General features: G+C 44.7%; 1 long non-coding RNA gene and 1 pseudogene across 1 annotated transcript in view; one reads left to right on the forward strand and one right to left on the reverse strand.

The window, feature by feature from the left end:
• The window catches only part of LOC143640710 (uncharacterized), an 87,305-nt gene that overhangs the window by 35,305 nt on the left and 38,728 nt on the right, over positions 1-13,272 (forward strand). The window lies entirely within an intron of this gene.
• Positions 379-10,413, reverse strand: LOC143387726 (semaphorin-4C-like; annotated as a pseudogene).

A 13,272-nucleotide genomic window follows, 5' to 3' on the forward strand; every position in this document is an offset into this window, starting at 1 on the left:
TCAGGATTTTGTATCTAAAACCAGAAGTGAGGAAAAATGAGACCATAATTTCATTGACTTGCATTCTTGCTCACTGATTTGGCAACCCAGGTTTCCCAGCCTTCTAAATAAGCTGGCAGCTTTCACTCTGTTTGCTAGAAATACTTGCATGGGAGCAAAAGCAACAGTTTCCTCCAGGTACATGAAGAATCACCTATAAAACCTCCCTGCTGGTGTCTCTGTGACATTTTTGGGTGCATTTGAGTGTAAATATTTTATGGTTACATTTTGTCTGTGCTAGGCAAGCACCCTATTGTTGAGCACACTATTCTTTTAAATATAACCCAATGGCACTCTTCAGTCCCCTGCCTGGCCCCTCTGCCAGGCCCTACCTCTGATTCACCTCTTCTTCAGCTCCTGGTTGTGTTCTTCTAACTGATACTGGAGCTGCTTTCTCTGCTGCCCCAGGGGCAAGTGGCTAAAATCCTCTGAAGCCACAGTCTGCAAAGGAAAGAGAGGGTTGAGTCTGGGATTCTGAAGCTGAAGCTTCCAGGCGCTGCACACTCCTGAAGATTCAAGTCCACCTTGCTCCCCTTCCAAATATCTTGGGAGCAAGGTCATAGACAGAGTGAAGAAGGAGTGAGACCCAGCTGGCTGCAGGAAGCAAGCCTAGGGTCCACCACCTTGCTGATGGGAGGGCCAGTGCCATCCCTCCTCCCACAGTCCTCACTTACCCCCATGGCCTCCTGGAAGGATCTGGAAGGATGATAGCCACAGATTGACTGACTTACTGATCTCACTCAATAAGACCAAGGGATCATACACATAGCTGGTAAGGGAACCCATTAGGCAAGGCCAAGGACATGACACCCTCTAGGGGGAAGAGGGTTGGGGGGGCGTGACTACCAGATGGGTCCAGGAAGGGACAGGCAAGGAGGAGGCAAGGGCAGAAAATGAAGATGGACAGAAGGATGAACATAAGTATGGATGCAGAGAAGCAAAAGCAAAAAAGAAATAAAAAATAGTAATAATATCCCAAATCAAGATGCATAATCACACAGAAAGTACATGTAAAGGCAACACAAAATCTGATAGGTAACAAGGAGGACATTAATCTCAGAAAAAGAGGTCACACCTCTCTCTACCCCATCTCCTACATCCCTTGACTATTAGGTCTAGGGGCTGGAACAGGGATGCTATAGTCCACTGGGTTTTCTGGACTCAGTTTAGAAGGAGGTACAGGAGGCATTTGCATGAAGAAAGTCTTCAGACACAGGCCAAAGTGGCATGCCACTCATAGAGGGCTGTGGAAGGCAGGAAAGGTCAGGGGTTACAGCTTAGGAGGAGAGGGCTGAAGACCAGAATGGCTGGTGTCAGTGGGAGGTGTCTAAGGCATACTAGGGAGTCAGGAGCTGTCCAAGATATAAACCGGTGGTGTTAGGGTTTACATCTGATGCTGAAAACACACACACAAACAAAAAATACCAAAACTATAGAGCATAAGGATCCATCAGATGGATAGAGATCTGGGGTTAGGGGCACTCCTAAAAGACAGGAACACAAACTGTCAGTCCAGCACGAATTCCACCAGCAGATCTTCTCCCAGCATCCTGAGCATCAGCAGACAGATGCCACAGGACAACATCCTGCCCTCCTCAGTCTCAAGGGACCCCCAGGCCAATGTGCTGCTGACTTGCCTTTCTTCCCTCCAGCCCAGGAATGTAGCAAAGAGGAAAAGTATGGCCCAGGACTCAGCATTCCTGTGGCTGGGCTCAACTCATTAGGGCCTCAGCTGTCCCCACTCAGTGTCTTCTCACACAACATTCTGGGCCCCCACCTTGCTCTTCTTGCCAAAAGGCCAGCGCTTGGCACAACTATGGTCAGGGCCCTGGAACTTAGGCTCTCCATCTGAGCAGGTGTCCAGGCCATTTTCTGAGTGTGCACAGATCACAGGCTGGCTGAAGTCCTCAAATTCCACATCACCAGGGCGGGCATAACCTGACTTGTGCACCTCAATGAGAATCTGGGTGTCCTGGGGGAAGGAACAGTGGGTAGGCAGTCAGGGGCAAGGCCCTACCTAGTTTGGGAGATTCCCACAGTGCCCACTCATTGGCCTACTCAGGCACCCACATTCTTGGTATCCACAGTTTAAGCAGCCACCTTCATGTCCTCAAAGCACTTGGTAATGATGAGTAACACCTGCAGTTCCATCTCTGACAGCAGCCAGTACCCTGATTTACTGATCTCACTGAATGTGGCTCTATACTCTTCCTTGACCTGCAGTTTCTGTGGGGACAGGGAAAAGGCATGAAACACATGAGTGGAGGCAGATCAGGTATAAAGCATTCTGCAAATATGATGGTGCCCTAACTGTCAGCACTAGCTCCTGCCCAGTGGGGTGGGGAAGACACACTCTGGTAGGTGAAGCTGCAACATAGGGCTGGGGGTTGAAAATGAGTTATATAAGAACTGTAAATTGCTTCAGGTCAATTTGGTATCACTTGTGTTTTGACACAAAGTTATGGAGTATATCTTGTTTCCAATGTTTATTTAGTATAAGTGATTTCGGATCTGTATGTACTTTTTTTGGTAAATTATTTTATTGAAATTATTATTTGAAATAAAAATTTTTTCATTGAAATAAAAATTTACAAAGAATAGGTAACTATCCCCAAGGAGTTTATTGATTAAAAATATCAACTAGTTGGCTATTTTATCTGCACATAATTAGTGGAAGTTTTAGTTGTTTCATACTGATTGGACTGAAGTAAATTTGAACATATATTTAAGATAAATATGAACTCTGATAAATTTTAAGTTATTCACTTCATAAATTATATTTTTGGAAAAAAAACTCATGGTACTTTTAGTTGAGGAAAGTAAATGTCTTATCTGGAGCTTGGCCCCAAACAAAGAAAGGCACCTTGAGTTATTCATTCTCAGCAAGTAACATTTCTTTCCATACCTTTATTCATCCACTATATAGCTATTGTAAATCAGTGAAACTATTTTGCAGTAAATTCAGAAGATATGAATATCCTCTTCTAACCAGTTCTCTATCTCAATTTCTTTAGGAATAACGAGCAGCACCTATGTTCCCAATGGAACCTGGAGGAAATTAACAATAATGTTGAGGAAATAGGTCCTCCATATGATTAGATTGGTTTTATATCCATCAATCAATCATTCAATAAATGTTTTGAACACTAACCAGCATTGTGTTCCACAGATACATGGTGATGTATCTGTGGAAAACAAACAGACAAACATTGTTGTTTTTTTTTAAAATTCTTGTTTTTCTTTATAAAATTTGCATTGTTGTTAGGATAAATAAACCAAGTTATTGATTGCTTAGCATAGTTATATTCTTCAGCTATTATTTTCACTATACTTAGTATTCCAAAATAATGATAGTTAATCTCATTAAATAATGGCTAATTAACAAGATTTTAAATTGGTACATTTCTGGGAAGCCCCTTGGACTATAAAACAATAAACAAACAGAGGCCCAATATTCCCATTTGACAAGACACAATTATTTGCCTTAATTAAATTAATATTTTCAGAATTATTGTGGGGATAAATTTGTTAAACTGGTGCTTCAAGGAATTTCAGGTTTCTTGTAGTTTTTGTAAAATCAATTCTTTTATATTATTCAGGGAATGGAAGCAAGTGCAAGTTTAGAATTTTATTTTTGTCAGGGTAACCAATTTTTGAAAAGCTAAGCTTGGTTTCTTTCTTCTGACTTATAAAATAAGAGTCAAGAATTATCTTCCCAAATGAGTATAAAATACTAAATATCAATATTTACCTCCAACTCGTAGATTTGGGCAAATAATCATTTGAAAAATTAAAGAAACTTGTTTAATGTAATAAACTCAGGGGTGTGCTTCTACTGAACTACTCCTCAGCCCTTTTTGTTTTGTGAGACAGGGCCTCACTAAATTGTCCAAGTTGTCTTGGAGCATGCAAACTTCCCACTGAGACTCTGGAGTCACTGAGATTACAGGCCAGCATGATACTATATGGAGCTTACATGGAGCTTATGGAAAGGTAAGAATAATGCATATGTGTGTATCTTATACATAAATATATGCTTAGTCTGAAATATATCTGTGTGCATAAACTGTGTGTGTGTATGTATATATTATGGTGGTGCTAGGTGCTCTGAAGTCAGTGAAGGGCTATAATGCAGTGGGCAGGGATGGCCTCCCTGATAAGGTAACAAATGAACAAAACATAAAAGTGAGAAAAGGGACCATTTGAATAGATGTACAAAGACAATAAAAGCAGCAGAAACTCCCTCACAAAATCAGACACACTGACTTATCAACTTGGAGTTATAGGACTGAAATCTACATTAAACCCAGGGAGAAAAAATCCCAAGTTAAGAATATTATATACAAGATTGACCAAATTATGGGCATGCACAGATGTGGCATAATGAATCCTATGATTATGTATATTTACAATATACCAATTTTTAAAAGTTATAATCTAAGTTGAGTGTGGTGGTGAATGCCTGTAATCCCAATGACTCAGAGTGAGGCAAGAAGATCTGGAGATCAAAGCCTGCTTCAGCAGCTTAGTAAGGCCCTAACCAACCTAGTGAGAACCTGAATCCATATAAAAAATAAAAATTCTGGAAATGTAGCTCAGGGTTAGAATGTCCCTGGGTTCAATCCCCAGTACCAAAAACCAAAAATAAAATAACAATAATTAAAATATAAATAAAAAAGAGAACATCTAAAAGAAACCCAAAAGAACATTATGCATCAAAGATCAATAATCAGATTAACAGAAGATTTAACAACTGCTGCAGACACAAGCAGATAAAAGAGATTTCCAAAGGACTGAACAACAACAACAACAACAACCTGTCATTCTAGAGATTTATGACTAGTTAAACTATAACTAGAGTAGGGGAGGAAAGGACAGCTTTCTCCCTGAAATAAAAACTATTAAGCTGTTATTAAACAATTAAACCACATATTTTGGTGCACACCAGTAATCCAAGCAGCTCTGGAGGCTGATAGCAGAGGATCGCAAGTTCAAGGACAATCTCAGCAACTTAGTGAGGCTTTAAGGAATTCAGGGAGATGCTGTCTGTAAGTAAAATATAAAAAAAGGGCTTGGGATGTGGCAACCCTGGATTCAGTCCCCAGTACAAAAAAATAATACATCCGAATAAAGCAAAATGACCCCAGAGAAAAGGTATCATTTGAAGGAGGAATAATTCACACAATACAATTGAAAAAGATCTTTATCATTGTGGAATTAGAAAATACATAAACAAAGAAACAAAATGGAGTCAGGTGACAACAGTGTTCTGAGGAGAGCAAGATGAGAGGTGTGTCAGAGCAACCTGGAGGGGAAGGGCCCTGCTTTGGACAGGGCAAGTTTTCTTTATCAACATCAGCACAACTGAACTTCTGAGCCAGAACAGTCCCTAGGGTGGGAGCTGACCTGGGCATGAAAGGATGTAGACAACACCTGCCATTTTAACAACCAAAAGTGTCTCTAAACAATATCACAGGCCCTTAGGCCCGCTCCTGAGGGCCCTAGAAAGAGGTGTTCAAGAAGGCAGGGGCTGGCCTGGGTTGCCAGGAGGTGCAGATAGGGACCCAACTCCAAGCTGGCCCCAGCATGTCCAGGCACAATCTAGAGGGGCCATCCAATTACTAGTATCCAACAGGATCTCAAAATTACTCTTCTGTTTCTGAGCTGGAAAGGGGACTGATGTGTTCTTTGAGCAACTCCAGCGGGTACAATAGGGTCCTCTCTGCTGCCTTGATATCATTTTCCAGATTTTCCTGAAGCCGCTGGCAAAGTGACCAAACCAGAAAAACCAGTAACACCAGGCTCAGAGCCCCCAGGGCAACCACAGCCAGCCATATAAGCCATAGGTATTCCATGGGGGCCTGAACCTCCAGGTCACTGAGGGGCCCACTATCACAGCCACAAGATACCCCTCAACAGCCAGCCATGTCCCCTACTCCTCTGAAAAGCAGTTGTAGGCCCCAGCATGGTGATATTGGGCAGTCATCACCACCAGGGCTTGGAGATGGGCATCATAGTGGATGGAGCCTGGTTCATCTGCAGGTAGGTCCTGGCCCTCAAAGATCCAGCGGGCATAGGCCAACTTGGAGGAGAGGGACAGGGAAGTATCAAGTCTGTGCCCACTACCATTGTGATGTTTTTCAGCATTCACCTGACTGTAGCAACAGAGAGATAAGGTAGCAGAGTCAGTGCAAGAGACCAAGGGCCAGGGAGGTGTGATGTGGAAAATCCACCTAAGGACCACAGCCCATCTGGAGTGGAGGGGAACACAAAAAAACTCACCTTTCTAGTGCCATGAAGGTCACAAAAGCCTCTGGTATCTGAGATCCCCATGTTCTGAACAAGTAGAGATCTGGCAGAGGAAAGGGGTGTCAGAAGCATGGTTCCAACCACCGTATCCACACACCTTCCTGGTCCCAGCCCTTGCAGAACCCAGCTCACCCAGAGTAGCTGGCCACAGACAAACAGTGACTAGTGTTGATGCTCCAGGCAGAGTAGGAGTCCCGCGCAAGGACACAGTCTGTACAGATGTGGTACTTCACAGAGTCTGCCAGGGGCAGCTGGACCAACTGAGAGCAGGAGCCAGCAAAGAGAAGCTTCTGTGGGAGAAGAGGAGTGAGAGGGTTGGTAGGGCCACATGCATCCCAGGGCTGCTCAGACTCCAAGAAGCACAAGCATGAGAGGTGCCCATATGAAGAAGAGGCAGAAGACAGCACTGCAAAGGAAGGTGCAAGTCTCAAGAAAACAGGGAGGCTATACACACAGAAGGCATGAAACATTTTCCTCCAGTGCCCTTGGCTCTCACAATAGCACCAGCACAGCATAAGGTGTTCTCTGTTTGAATGGTAACTGCCAATCTGAGTGTTTACACAACCCCATATTCTTTCTGCTATTACTCCATGTGCTGGGAAACAATTTTAAGTGATAATAGCTGCAAAAGGCAAACAAATCATCATCCAGAGGATGCTGCAAATGTGTATGAGGGTTAAGGAAAAAGACAACACTTCAGGGGACATGGTGGGGAATCAGCGGGTCAGGCCCAGTGCACCACTGGGGACTAGGCAGAAACCAACGCTGGGAGGGCACCATAAACATGTCAAAGCTGGGGAAGTCTGGCGAGTATGGAGAGGATCAGAGAGGAGGCTGTAAGCAGAGTCCTGGACCCACATAGAGGTGTCTAAAAAAAAACATGAGTTTTCTCTAGGACTAATTCTGGGAATGCAGCCCTGCAGGGACCAGGGTATACATAATGCTCCTGTGGAGTGCCAATCCTGTCAGCACACACCCTGACTTCCCAGGCTTGCCCTGAGCTTATTTAGATGTGCTGAACTGGCCAACCATGCCAACCTGATTTGGGGATGGTGGAGTGGGTGCAATGGCAGTGCATGGAGTCTAATTAGCTACCTTGCTTGGTGACAGCACAAGGCTTTCCACATTTTTCTTATCAAACACTTACAGTTCCTCAATCAGGTAGACCCCAGGCCTCAGGATCACAGCCTTGAGCAGCCAGCCATCTCCTGGAAAAGTCTGGAGAAGGGAGTGTCAATGACAGGGAATGAGGCTCTTGGGTGACTTCCAGCCCCAGACACACCCAAGAGCTTACCTACCTGTGCCAATGAACAGCAGTGTATAGGTGGCTTTGTCAAATCCTGTAAATTGGTCAGCCACCAGGTGGGTGAAGTTGGTGTTTTCATGAGCGGGGGCTGGCCCCATGAAGGCTCTACCTGCTTGTCCATCAGTGGGTGCTTCTTGATGAAGATGAGGGTTCTGTCAGCCAGCTCCAGAGAACTGGTGTGACCATGGTGATGGTGCCATTTGTTGATGCACTTGTGGGGGTAGGGGTATGGACAGGGGAGCTATCAGCTGTTGGGAGGCCACTGGAACTGACAGGGAACACTTCCTGCCCAAAAGACTCACTGAACCAGGCTGGGGGCTGGGTACTGGGTCAGTGTATTGACCCCACTTCTGCACTTCCTCAAACAACCCAGGGTTGGTTTCTGCCTAGTCCCCAGTGGTGCTCTGGTCCTGACCTGCTGGTTCCCCACCATGTCCTCCTCCTTGTAGGGACCTTGGAACACCCACTGGATCTCTTCCAACTGGTACTCACAGACTGAGGAAAGGTCAACATTACCCCTGTTGCAATGAGAGAGGGACCTCAAGGGTCAGGTCCGATGCCCACCTTAACATCTCACCCCAGCTCCAGAGATTGCAGGAATGTAGGGATCAGCAGAAAATGCTCATGGGCAGAAGAATATACCAGCAGGCAGATCTAAGGTGCCACCAGGCAGGGCCTTCTTTCCCCAGGGGCCTTTAAAAGGGGCAAGTACTCAGTGTTCCAGACACTGACCACTTGGATGTCCCTATAGGACAGCATGGTTCAGGCCCTCCCACCCACATACTGCCCTTGACGTGAACACCTGCTCATCCCCACCCCAGCATTCCTGGCCAACTCACCATCACATATGAAATACACCAAAGAAGGTGGTCTTGTGCCAGGAGGCACTCTGCAGGGTGTGCACAGCCTGCAGCTGGTTGAAATAGAGCTGCTGGTTGGGCACTGAGCACCCCAGCTGTGACTTCAGGAATTTGGTCCACTTCTTCTGCAGTGTGTGTGCACCGGCTATGTCACTCTGGCAGATATCAAGGAGATGCAGTGGGTCAGCCGATGCCCAGCCCACAGGGTTTCCAGGGTTCATGCTGGGGGCTCAATACCTTGCAGACACGGGCAACTTGGGCCTGCAGCTGCTTGGTACAGCAGTCGTATTCCACCACCCTCTCACTGAAGAAGTACACCTTGTCGTCATCCCCTGTGATGCTCCCCACACTCTCAGGGACATAGGCAGAGGCAATGAAGTGGGGCCCTGCAGCAAGGCAAGGAGGTTCAGTCATAAGGTGACAAGGACCTCACAGGTTTCCCACCCTGGGCTTCCTCAGTCCTTCTCCCTGCTCACTGTTGAGCCATAAGGCCTCATACTCTGCCTTCATGGGGTGATAGGGCCCCATGTTCTGGAGGATGACAGGCTGGGTGCCCAGGAAGTTATTGAGGGTGGCTGAGTACAACTCACCATCTGTGGGAAATGGAAGGATAGTCAGGCCATAAACAAGGTGTAGACACCCCAGAGTGTGTCAAGTTCCAAGGGACTCACCCAAAACAGGCACAGCCACTCACCTACAAGAAGGCCAGTGTGGCCCTTACCTGGGTCATAGGGACAATTCCCCTTCCCATCATCAAAATCTTCATGCTCCAAAGTGAAGGTGAGCATGTTCTAGAGGCAGAGGGAGCCAGTCAGGCAGATGAGCATGAGGGCAGGACCCCATACTGGAGGCCAGGGTGGCAGGCAGCCAGGGTGGGGCAGCAATCACAATGTAGGTGCACTTGGGCTAAAAGGCGTAGGTACCACAGACATACAGATGGGAGGTGTTGTAAGGCTGCAGGAAGCAGATGCAGTTGAAACACTCCATCTTGGGCATAAAGGGATCAGTCAGTGAGACCCCTAGGTGAGGGCCACTAGTGCCGAGGCTAAAGAGAGGTCTGCCCTCCTATGACAGTACTCCATGGAACAGTGCCCTGTGAGGCTCAGGAGGCCAGCAGTGCCTGAGCATCCACATGGTTGCTCTTCCCTTTCTCAGGACACTCGATCTTCTTCTCAGCTGGTGCCTCCCAGAAGATCTAGTGGACAAGGAATATGGTAATGTCATAAGTAGATGCAGAGAAGGATGATTCCCTGTGGGAAATCTTGATCCTCATCCTCCGGAAGCTTCTTTCAGTAGAGGACAGAAGCCCCTAGCCACCAGCAAGGAGCCCTGGCACTTGTCTTCCAAGTCACTCAGGAGGCTGAGGCAGAAGTATTACAAATTGAAGGCCAGCCCTTGCAACGTAGTAAGAACTTGTATGTAAATAAAGTTTGAAAAGGGACTGGGAATGCAGCTCATAGAGTGTCCCTGTGTTTAAGCTCAAGTACATGGGTATGTTTGTGGGGAGTCCCATAGTACTTCATCATGGCATAATGCAGTAAGTGCCATAGAAGGGAACAGAGAGCTTGCTGATCCTGATGGGGGTTGGGAAGGCCTGGGGGCACACTATTTGATGAGATACCATATGGTTTAATTGGGTCAAATGGTGGTTGCATTCCAAGCTTTCTGAGGAATCTCCATATTGCTTTCCAGAGTGGCTGTACCCATCCAAATTGATTTATTCTAAGCAATTGTCTTTCCATGTCTTTTAAGTTTAGAGGCAAGGAGTTCTTTTTCCAAGGATGTCATGCCACTTTTTAAATTATTGTTGAAACTCTAAATATGTGTAGCTTTTCATCCACCCTTCCCACACACAAGTAAATGAATATCACAGTATCTCACTGGATCTCCAGTGCCCATACGTGTTTGCAGCTGATGGCAGGGTTGAAGTTTTGTGGCAGAGATCAGACAGCACAGGCTCAGAATATTTCTCTCCTCCTTATTTCCCATCCTTTTATCATTGGAGATGGAGCCCAGCAGCCTGCTTGAATCCTTAGGTAGTGTGACCCTAGAATATTGGTGGCATTATTTCTACTCTCCATTAGGCACCAATAGCAAAAAAGCAAATTGGGAGCACACTTATAGCATCTGCAGTATGTATGAAGTTTGTGTGCATCTGTTGGGCTGCAGTGATGAGATAAATCCTCTTTGTTAATATGTGACTTGCAACTTGAAGCCTCCCCAGTCTCTGAATTATAAAGCAGGTTGCTCTGTGGGCAGCCTTTCAGCCAGAGAACACATGGAACAGAGCAAGGGATAATCCTGGGAATGCAAAGAGCACACTGGAATTTTTTTTCCTTTCCCTTTTGGTGGTGACTTTAGGTAACGGCTTCGTCAAAACCTGGCTGATTCCATAAAGCCTTGCAAGTAAGGGCTGCTAGAAATGAGAGCACACTGAAATATGTCATCAAAAGAAGAACAAGGGGCTGCTCTTGTAACATGCACTCTAGTACCTTGACCCCTCTCCTAAAAACTATAGTTCCGAGTCAGGCGTGGTTGTGCATACCTGTAATCCTAGTGGCTCTAAAGGCTGAGGCAGGAGGATTGCAAGTTCAAAGCCAGCCTCAGCAAAAGCAAGGCCCTAAGCAACTCAGTGAGACCCTGTTGCTAAATAGAATATGAAAAGGGCTGGGGATGTGGGTCAGTGGTTAAGTGTCCCTGGGTTCAATCCCCTCTAAAGGGGGGATTTTTTGTGTATGCTAATTATATAGAATAGTGGGTTTTGTTGTGGTATATTTGAAACTGCATATACCATAACTGTAGTATAGACAAAGGGGTCAGAGGGACAGTTGAAGGGATGCAAGGGGAGGGTACCCTGAATGAAATATATCAATCAGAATATCATGAATCCTATAAAGAAAGAAACTTTCAAGCCTGCCACAGAACTAAGACTCTGTCTACCACCAACAGATGGAGCTGGGGGTGGGGGGCTTATGTCATGTCCCTTTGGCTTGGAAACAAATATTTGTAAACACTTTTTAAGAACCTAACATAAATTGAGACTGAAATAGAAGACAGGAACTTATTATACTTGATCATGACCTGTTGGCATATTACTTAAGATTTATTGATTCCCTTCTTCTATAATTCCATAGTCATAAAGAGAATTGGAATCATTTTGTTAAAAGCTGGAATGCTAGGTAGTGCTTGTCCTAAAGAAAATGTACCAGAAGTTTGTGCCTCAAAGAAGTGGAATGGAGTTACAGCTACAAACCTGTTTTCTTTGATATCCATTTCTAGGAAATTGTTTCACAATATCTGAGCATCTCTTAATTAATTGGTAAAATGAATTTCTGAGCAGAATTGTACTGTGGTCTGATAAGCCAGAAAATCCCCTCTTATTCACCCCTCACAAACACTCTGCTTAGCATTTTTACAAGGATTCTCCCCTCTTCAAAGATGAAGAATGATTGTTGTTTTTATTTTATCAATCCACATATTTAAACAAGTTTTTTTCTGTTTTGTTTTATACCTGAAATTGAACCCAAGAGCAGTTAACCACTGAGCTATATCCCCATCCACTTTTCTATTTTATTTAGAGACAGGATCTCACTAAGTTGCTGAGGCTGGCTTTGAACTTGCAATCCACTTACCTCAGCCTTCAGAGCTGCTGAGATTACAGGGGTGCACCACTGCACCCAGCTAAATGTAACTTTTTAATTCCACTTCTACACATGGGTGTATAAAATCAATGTGACCTCAACTGATGTAACCTGCAGATTAGCCACTGGTAAACACAAACAAGATTGGTGACTTTTCAAGCAAATGGTTAGACATGTCATAACTTTTCACAGTTTGTCCATGGTTAGCATATACAGTTTCAGCAAGAATCTTGCAGTTTCTGATGTAAGTTCTTGCCATAAATTTTTATTGGGGGGGGGCAGGGATAAGAGCTGGGATTTTCACACTAAAGCCTGCTGTCTGTTGTGTGGATAACCCTCAGTTTTTTTCTTTGCATTTGACTGTGCAGATGACATAAAAACATTTTGTGAATTGGAAAGTATGATCACATTCCCCCTCAGGTTTCATTGAGGCACAGATTCCTAGTGAATCTAGTTTATGCCTGCACATTTTTGGGGAGGTGAAGTACTTTTGCTCTGAAGGATGCTGCAGCCACTTTTCAAGTGGGAAAAAAGTTATCTCTAATACATGTGAATTTTTTCACTACCTAAGAGGAAGGGAGTTGGAAAACAGCTTTTTTCTTTTTTTTTTCCTTTTTCTTTCTTTCTTTCTTTCTTTTTTTTTTTTTTTTTTTGTACCTGGGATTGAACTCAGTGGCACTCAACTACTGAGCCACATCCCAGCCCCGTCCCTTTTTTATTTTATTTAGAGACAGGTTTTCCCTGACTTGCTTAGGGCCTTGCTAAGTTATTGAGGCTGGCTTTGAACTTGCCAACTTCCTGCCTCAGCCTCCTGAACTGCTGGGATTACAGGCATGCCCAGCTAGGAAGCAGTTTTAAGTCACAGAGACATTTGATGTGCATATTTGTGTGAGTTAGAGTCTTACTAGAGACATTTTTTAAAATAGTTTTTAAGTTAGAGATGAACTCAATATCATTATCTGGTTTATGTATTTTTATGTGGTGCTGAGGATTGAACCCAGTGCCTCACTTGTGGTAGGCAAGCACTCTACCACTGAGCCACAATGCCAGCCCACAAATTAATGTATTAAAGCTCAGATTTTCCTCCTGTCAAGTGGAGTATTACCAACATACTTCA

Source organism: Callospermophilus lateralis, unplaced genomic scaffold (genome assembly GCF_048772815.1).
Source record: "Callospermophilus lateralis isolate mCalLat2 unplaced genomic scaffold, mCalLat2.hap1 Scaffold_578, whole genome shotgun sequence".
Classification (NCBI taxonomy): Eukaryota; Metazoa; Chordata; class Mammalia; order Rodentia; family Sciuridae; genus Callospermophilus; species Callospermophilus lateralis.